Here is an 8,397-nt window from a genome sequence, read left to right on the forward strand (position 1 = left end):
CTCTCTCTCTCTCTCCCTCTCTCCCTGCTCTTCCCCCCCGTCTCTCCTTCCCTTCCATAACCCACTCTGCATGGTGTGCCTATCCGTCTTGATCTCTCACCCGCCATGCGGCTTTATGGTCTGCCCTGATCTCAGGACCCGCTGCCCGCTGCAGCCACTCGGGGACCTGCAGCGTTTTTACTTTTACCATTACAGAGACAGTCTCTCAGTAAGTTGTCTGGGTTGCCCTCAAATTTATAATTCTTCTGCCTCAGCCTCCTACTAGACAGGATTGCAGGCATATGGCAATATGCCTTGTAGGTATTATTTTTTATTTTTTAATCGGTATTATGCATTTTAATTTTTATTGTTGTTAAGCTGCTTCCCAAAGAAGTTTCAGGCTAACCCTTTGTCAGCAACACATGGAAATTCCTGATTCCCTGCTCCTTCTCCAAGACCTCCATTCTGATCAGTGAAATATCGAATCTGTAATTTATTTTATTTCTTTTTTTAAATGTCCACATGATTTAATTTGTATTCTTTTAATTATAAGAATAAAAGTCTACCTATTTGTAAGTGACTTTTCTGTATACTTTTATTAGATATATTTATTTTTCATATATTTTGTAAAACCTTGTATACATATATAAATCAATATATACATGTGTGTTCTTGTGTTTCTGCACATATGTGTGTATGGAGGCTAGAGGTTTTCCTCAGATGTAATTTATCTTATATGGTTTTTTTTTGCTTTTTTTGTTTGTTTAGTTTTGTTTTTTGAGACAGGGTTTCTCTGTGAAGTTCCTAGCTTTCCTGGAACTAGCTCTTGTAGACCAGGCTGGCATCAAACTCACAGAGATCCGCCTGCCTCTGCCTCCCGAGTGCTGGGAGTAAAGGCGTGTGCCACCATCGACCAACAATCTTGTATGCTTTTTTAAAAGACTTATTAATTTTATTTTCTGTGTATGGGTGTTTTGCCTGCATGTATATCTGCCCCATGTGAGTCCCTGATGCCCATGGAGGTCATAAGAAGACACTGGATCCCCTAGAACTGGAGTTACAGACACCTGCAAGCCACTATGTGGGTGCTGGGAACCAAACTTTGGTCCCTGGAAGAGCAACAAGTGCTCTTAACCACTGAGCTATCTATCCCCTGTCCTACAGATTCTTTTATGATGTGAGGCATAGGTACTGTTCAGCAGAAGTGTGCACTGTAATGAACTCTTGCAGAGCTTCAGGAACTCTTGTCATTGGGACAGTCATGGTCAATTCTGTAGATATCTTGTGAAATCGTGATGCTTCTCCCTTCTATAAGATTCACCCCCAAACATCCCAGCAGTGTATAAATCATTCTTTACACCTGACTTTTCTTGTCCAGGCAACTGGATGACTTCTTCCACATTATGGGGCTCTGGTGTGAGAGCATTCACTCAGTCAACCCTTGGTTCTCACAGTCAAATCTACATAAAGCCAGTCCTTATTGACAAGGCTCATTGACAAGAAAGGAGCCCTGAGCAGAAGGCGCTGAGCAAGAGAGACAACATGTCTGCTCTTACTGATAAACCGGTCTGGGTGGCCCTGAATTCTCTAGCAGCAGACTGAGGAAGGGGTAACCCGCTGGCCTTTGCTCTACTCTAATAAGCTATTAATATTCTGTGCTTACTTTCACCTTTTGTTTGACACAAGGTCTTAGTCTAGGAAATTAACTGTTTGTACCCTTTCTCCTAAAATATACAGGAGAAAAGCTGGAGTCACTAAACCAGCCCCAGAGAAGGAAATTCATTCTCACCTGGGTGCAAGTGGATACAGCACCAAGATGCTTATGGGGGGCGGAGGGGAGAGAACAAGCTCCATCCTAATCCTCCTGGTATTTTCTGGGGAGCTTCATGGCCACAACCCTTCTGAGACACAAGGCACCTACCTTGTCAGTCTTTGTCCATCCTACTAGTCCTAAAAATGCATGCTTGACACTATTGTTATCACCTATAGAATTGTGAACTATGTCTGTATGTGTATGTAAACTAAAACCTTGTTGGATGGGTAGAGCAGTGAAGAGGAACAGTGAGGAACACTGAAAGGGAAAAATCAAGAGAGCATTAGAGAGAGCATAGAAAGAATAAACGGGACATGATAAAAAGATTTAGTGAGCTAATTTATTTTATTTACCCTCAGATATCTTTAGCCAATTTTTGCCTGCTATAGCAATCCCACTGAATCCTGAGATGATTTTTAAAATGTATATGCTTCTGAGTCTGTGTGTGGACATGTGCCGATGAATACAGGTCCCTGTAGAGGCTGGAAGGAACTGTAATCCACTGTAGCTGGAGATACAGGGGTTGTGAACGGCCAAATGAGTGCTGGGAGCTGAACTTCAACCCTGGTCCCTGGGAACAAGAGCAACAAGTGCTCTCCAGAACCTGCCTTGTTTTCTGGGACAAAGTTTCCCACCTGGGGCTGAGAGCCTGGGGCTCACCAGTTAGGCTAGGCTAGGTGGCCGCCTGTCATTCCCTCCCTGGTACTGGGGTTACAAGCACATGCCACCATTGTTAAAGTCTCTCTCTACATTTGTTCTGGAAGCTGAACTCACATCTGCATGCTGACAAGCAAGCACTTTACTGACTGAGTTATCTCCAGTCCCCTGCAAAAGGTTGTTATTAAGAAAATTATTTTATGGTATGTGTTGCTGACACCTTCCTCTCCTGAGCTACTTATTTGTCTAAGCCACACCTCCTATAGTGCCACTCCTTATGAGCTTATGGGGGCCAATTACATTCAAGCTATTACACTCTTTAACTCAGTCTGGAACCCCAGCACATAGGATGAGGTTTCTCACATTCAGGGTGGGTTTTCCCTTATTAGTTAAATCTCTGGAAACACCCTCACAGGCAAGGCCACGAGTGTGTCTCCATGTGTTTCAAGTCCTGCAGGCTGACTGTGAAGACCAACTACCTCTGTCCACCAAGGATGGGAGGCTTTTATGTTCCAGAAACTCCATGAATGCTGTTCCCCAAACTATCAGGACCCATTACCACCAGAGATGCAACCCCAACGGTCACCATGCTTTTCTTGAACTTCATGTAAATTCAGCTGTATTTCTTTTGTGTAATGTCTTTTACTCCACGTTATGTTTAAGGCTACGTGTAAGGTAACCTTACTGGAAATAAGAAGGGTACGTATCAGAACTGATGTAAGGGGGAGTATTCGGATTGAGGTAGAGTTGAAAGCCAGTGGATGGCTGTTTTGTTTTTCTGACCTTCAGGTTGAACCCCAATTTCTGTCTTTGAGTTTTTATTAATCATTCTACACACAGAGGAATGTGTTATGTGAGTGGTGGAAGGTACGCCCCAGTCCATTTTTGGATCATCAGACTTTAGCATCCTTAAGGAGATAAACAAACTTTTGCTTTGTCTGGTTTCTGATCAGTCATAGCTACTGACACTGAAGTTGTGTGTTGTAGCTGTAAGCTGTTCTAAATGAGATGTCAATAAAATTCAGCTTGCGTAAATAGGAGCTTTAAAAAGTCTTGATGAACCAGCAGCAGGAGAGGTGGGTAGCTCAGCAGTTCAGAGCACTTGTTGCTCTTACAGAGCATCCTGGTTCAATTCCCAGTACCCACATGGATAACTCCAGTTCCAGGGAATCCAACAACTTCTTCTGGTTTCTGCATTCACCAGGCATGCTTGTGGCACATACACATACATGTAGGCAAAACACTCAAACATATATAACATTTTATTTTAAATCTAAAAAGTCTAATTGCAGAACTCCAAAGAATTGAGACTATATGTTGAATGTAGACATGTTCAGAATGCTCATGGTATGTGGGCATCATGGAGTATGTTTGTAGTCAGGAGCACTAGGAGTTAAGGCTACCCGAGGCTGAGGCCAGCTTCTGCTGGAGTTTATAAGGAAAAGTGTCACTGTTTGGAGACTCCTTTTTTAGAAGCTGTTCTGTTCAAGGGAATATCCCACACTCCCTCCCCCCTCTTTTTTTTTTTTTTTTTTGACCCAAAGCCTACCACAGTGGACACATTGCTCTAGGCTTTGAGTCCCAGCATAGACTTGCTAAGTGGGCACCTGAAATTTGAAGCCAGATTCCAAAACGTCCTTGGGCTGCCTTTTACAAAATCTTTTTAAATTGGGGCTGTCTGACATCATATGTCCTGAATGCCTAGTTTCTCTGTACACTAACCCCTGGCCTCAATATGTCCTTGACAATGTGACCTGATGGCCGCCAGAGGTAACTTTCGAATTTTCCATCCTTTGAAACCTTGACAATTTTTGCCACCCGGGGGACCAGTAGACAGAACTCCCATTGCCCACGGTTTCTGGGTACTGTGGTCCCACCCTTCCCTCAGCAGCCAGTGTCTTACAGCACTAGTCTTGTTTGCTAGGGTCACGCTGCCTCCAAATTCCCACCTATTTGGAAATTAGGACCCTAAAAATTCTGCCCTGACCTTGCTGCTGGAGACACTACCCCCCCATCTCCCCTAACCCTGCTTACCCAACCCACTCCTATGGGGCCACATGCTCCATTCAATGGCTACCATTCTTCTCATGGTCCCTCTCACTCCCCCTCACCCTCTCTGGAACAAAGGTCGAGGCCAACTTCCTCCTCCTTACTCCCCTTCCTCTCCTCCCCTTCCTACTATCACCCCTTCCTTCCATGCCAGAACCCAGCTCCTGGTCACCCTTTACACTTTGCACTTCCCCTTCTCCGTTTGTCTGCAGCTCTGCCTCCCCCTCTCATTCCTGTCATGTGACCTGGTCATGCTGGGATTCTCCCTGCAGGGGACCTGTCCCCAGTGCCTTCCCACTCTGAACTGTATAGGTCATCCTTGTGTTTCTGTTTCCCCTACAGCATCTGCTGGCCTGGCCCTCAATGGAACCAACTCTGCTTGCCTGGTTTCGATAGCCTGGTTTCTGCAGCCTGGCTCCTGCAGGCTGGCTCCTGCAGCCTGGTTTCTGCAGCCTGGCTCCTGCAGGCTGGCTCCTGCAGCCTGGTTTCTGCTGCCTACTCCAAAATTTTTAAATTGGTCAGTTGACACAGTTTCCTGGGAAAAGTTTTGTTCATCTGTCTGTTAATTTGTATGTGTAAATAATGTGGCCACAGTATGCTTATGTCTCCGTGTGTATATGAGTGCTTGTTTTAAGATCTGTAAAACTTCTAACTTCAGACTACAGTAGCTCTGGAAAAGTATAAACACACAGATAGATAGCCACCATTTTGAGGTCAAAACAAAAACCTTAGCTCCATCTTTACTAAGGGTATCCATGTGCACTGGCTCCACCAAGGAGACCTTCCTTTCCAATATACTTTGGCTTACAATATATTTCTATATGATAATTCCTGTCCTAAAAAATAAGGTGTATAACAATGCTGATTTACTGAGATATTAAAGATGTGCCTCTGCATTCACGTACAGGAATGAATTTTGCAGGCAGCCAGATGTTGTAACTTAAGAGTAAACCCCTTGATACTGATTTAAACACTAAATTGCTTATAGTATTAAAGCTTGGTTCTACGTTCTACAGATCAGGATTATACTTTAGGTCTCAGGACTACAATTAAAATCTAGAGACTAGGGCTGGAGAGATGGCTCAGTGGTTAAGATTGCCTGCTCTTCCAAAGGTCCTGAGTTCAATTCCCAGCACCCACATGGTGGCTCACAACCATATATAATGAGGTCTGGTGCCCTCTTCTGGCCTGAAGGCATACACACAGACAGACTAATGTATACAGAATAAATAAATAAATATTTTTAAAAATTAAAAAAATAAAAACTAGCGACTAAAATATTCCTTCTAATTGTCTCTACTAACATTGGTAAGCTGTAACTGACTGGGCAAACTGTATGTCCAAATTTAACATAGGTTTAATTTAGTGGTAGGAGAGAAAGGGAAGACAGGACCTAGACAGATAGAACCTGGGCAACAGAAGACCAAAGATGAATAAAGACAGGCAGAGGCGCCCCTTGGACAAAGACTGATGTGCTTATTACAAAGAAAAAGAACATTGGGCAAGAGAATGCCCAAAGAAGAAAGGAAGGGCCTCTAAGGTACTGGCCCTAGAAGAAGATGATTAGAGGGGATGGGGCTCGGATCCCCTCCCTGAGCCTAGGGTAACCCTGACTGTGGAGGGAACCCCTGTGGATTTTCTAGTGGACACAGGGGTTGAGCACTCTGTGCTGAAACAATCATCGGGGAAGCTAAAGAATACAATGACTGTAGTAATTGGAGCAACTGGACAGAAACAATATCCGTGGACCACCTTACGGACTGTAGATTTGAGGAGAGGACAAGTGACTCATTCCTTCCTGGTTATCCCTGAGTGTCCCACGCCTTTATTAGAAAGAGACTTGTTAACAAAGTTGAAGGCCCAGATCAGGTTTAGTCAAATCGGGCCGGAGGATGATTAAATCCTTTTGTTGACTGAACCAGTGACCTTTGTTCCCCCTGCTGTCCTCAATCCCGCTGCCCTACTGCCCGAGACTGATGACACCTCACCTACCCATCACTGCGCTGACATTTTGGCAGAAGAAGCTGGTACCTGAAATGATCTGAAGGATCAGCTTTGGCCTGGGAGTTTGAGCTGGTATAAGGACAGCAGCAGTTTTGTGGTTGAAGGTAAGCGGGAAGGTGGGGGCAGCAGTGGTGGATGGGAAGCAAGTAATCGGGCATAGCCTCCCTGAAGGATGTCGGCTCAGAAAACCAACTTGTGGCTTTAATACAAGCCCTATGGATGGCAGAGGGGAAGTTTATCAACATCTACACTGACAGCAGGTATGCTTTTGCTACTGCCCATATACACGGGGCAATATACAGACAAAGAGGACTTCAACATCTGCAGAAAAAAGACATAAAAAATAAAAAAGAAATTTTGAGCCTCCATGAGGCCATACATTTGCCAAAGAAGGTAGCCATCATACATTGTCCAGGACACCAAAAAGCTCGAGATGCTATGGCTAAAGGAAATCAAATGGCAGACCTAACTGCTAAACAGGCGGCCCAAGGAGCAATGATCTTGGCAGTCAAAAGAGCCTAAAGATTATCATGATATCAGTGAAACCAACTTTAGATACACCCCCGAGGACTATCAAATTAGGACTGGTAAAGTGGTGCGGGAGAATTGTCTGTAATCTGTCAATCATGTTTTAAATAAATGCTGATTGGTCAGGCAGGAAAACCAGACAGAAAGTAGAAATGATACAAGGAGAATAGGAGAATTCTGGGAAGGAGGAAGTTGATTCCTCCCACTCCTGCCCAGACCACCGAAGCAGCAGGATGTGATCTGCCCCACTGAAAAAGGTACTGAGCCACATGGCTAACATAGATCAGAAAAATGGGTTAATCAAGATGTGAGAGTTAGCCAGTGAGAGGCTAGAGCTAATGGGCCAATCAGCTTTTATGGAGACTTATGTGTGATTTTCTTTGGGGCTAAACAGTTGTGGGGTACCGGGCAGGACAAAAACCCCAACAAACAAGCAGCCTGGCCCCCCATGTTACAGTAAAGAAAGCCCCATATGGGGCAGTAGGGACAGAAGGAGGAAAACTAATCCTCCCACAAAAAGAAGGGCACAAGTATGTTACCAACTTACATTACCTGACCCACTTGGGGGCCAAGAAACTAAAAGATGTGGTTAGGTCCTCTGACTATTATGTTATAGGACTCTCTGACTTGGCAGAAGAAGTAGTCAAAAGCTTCAAGGCTTGTGCTATAACTAATGCAGGACACTCCATATATACTCCTGGGAAGAGGCTCAGGGGTAACAGGCCTGGGGCCTACTGGGAAATAGATTTTACAGAAATTAAGCCAGCCAGATATGGTAACAAGTACTTATTAGTTTTTATAGATATCCTTTCAGGCTGGGTAGAAGCTTTTCCTACCAGGACTGAGACAGCCAATGTGGTGGCTAAGAAGATCATATAAGAAATCTTCCCAAGGTTTGGGATACTCAAGGTAATCTGGTCTGATAATGGACCTGCCTTTGTTGCCCAGGTAAGTTAGGGACTGGCCACCCAATTGGGGATCAATTAAAAATTACATTGTGCTTACCGACCCCAGAGTCAGGTCAGGTAGAAAGGATGAATAGAACTCTAAAAGAGACCTTTACAAAATTGGTGCATGGGCCCAGGAATCTTCCCTCCTTCCCTTTGCCTTGTTCCAGGTTTGGAACACTCCAGGGCGATTTAAACTCACCCCTTATGAGATCTTATGTGGAGAACAGCCACCGCTCACTAAGTTGGGTGGAACGTATAATCCTGATGCTATTCTTTCTAGACCTTTATTTTTCCCACCCAAAGGCCCTTGAAGTGGTGAGATGACAGATCTGGAACAACTGAAAGAAGTATGCATCTCTGCCTGGATCCACGCCTCCCACGTGAAGTATGCATCTCTGCCTGGATCCACGCCTCCCA

This window comes from Microtus ochrogaster, chromosome 18 (assembly GCF_000317375.1).
Source record: "Microtus ochrogaster isolate Prairie Vole_2 chromosome 18, MicOch1.0, whole genome shotgun sequence".
NCBI classification, from domain to species: Eukaryota; Metazoa; Chordata; class Mammalia; order Rodentia; family Cricetidae; genus Microtus; species Microtus ochrogaster.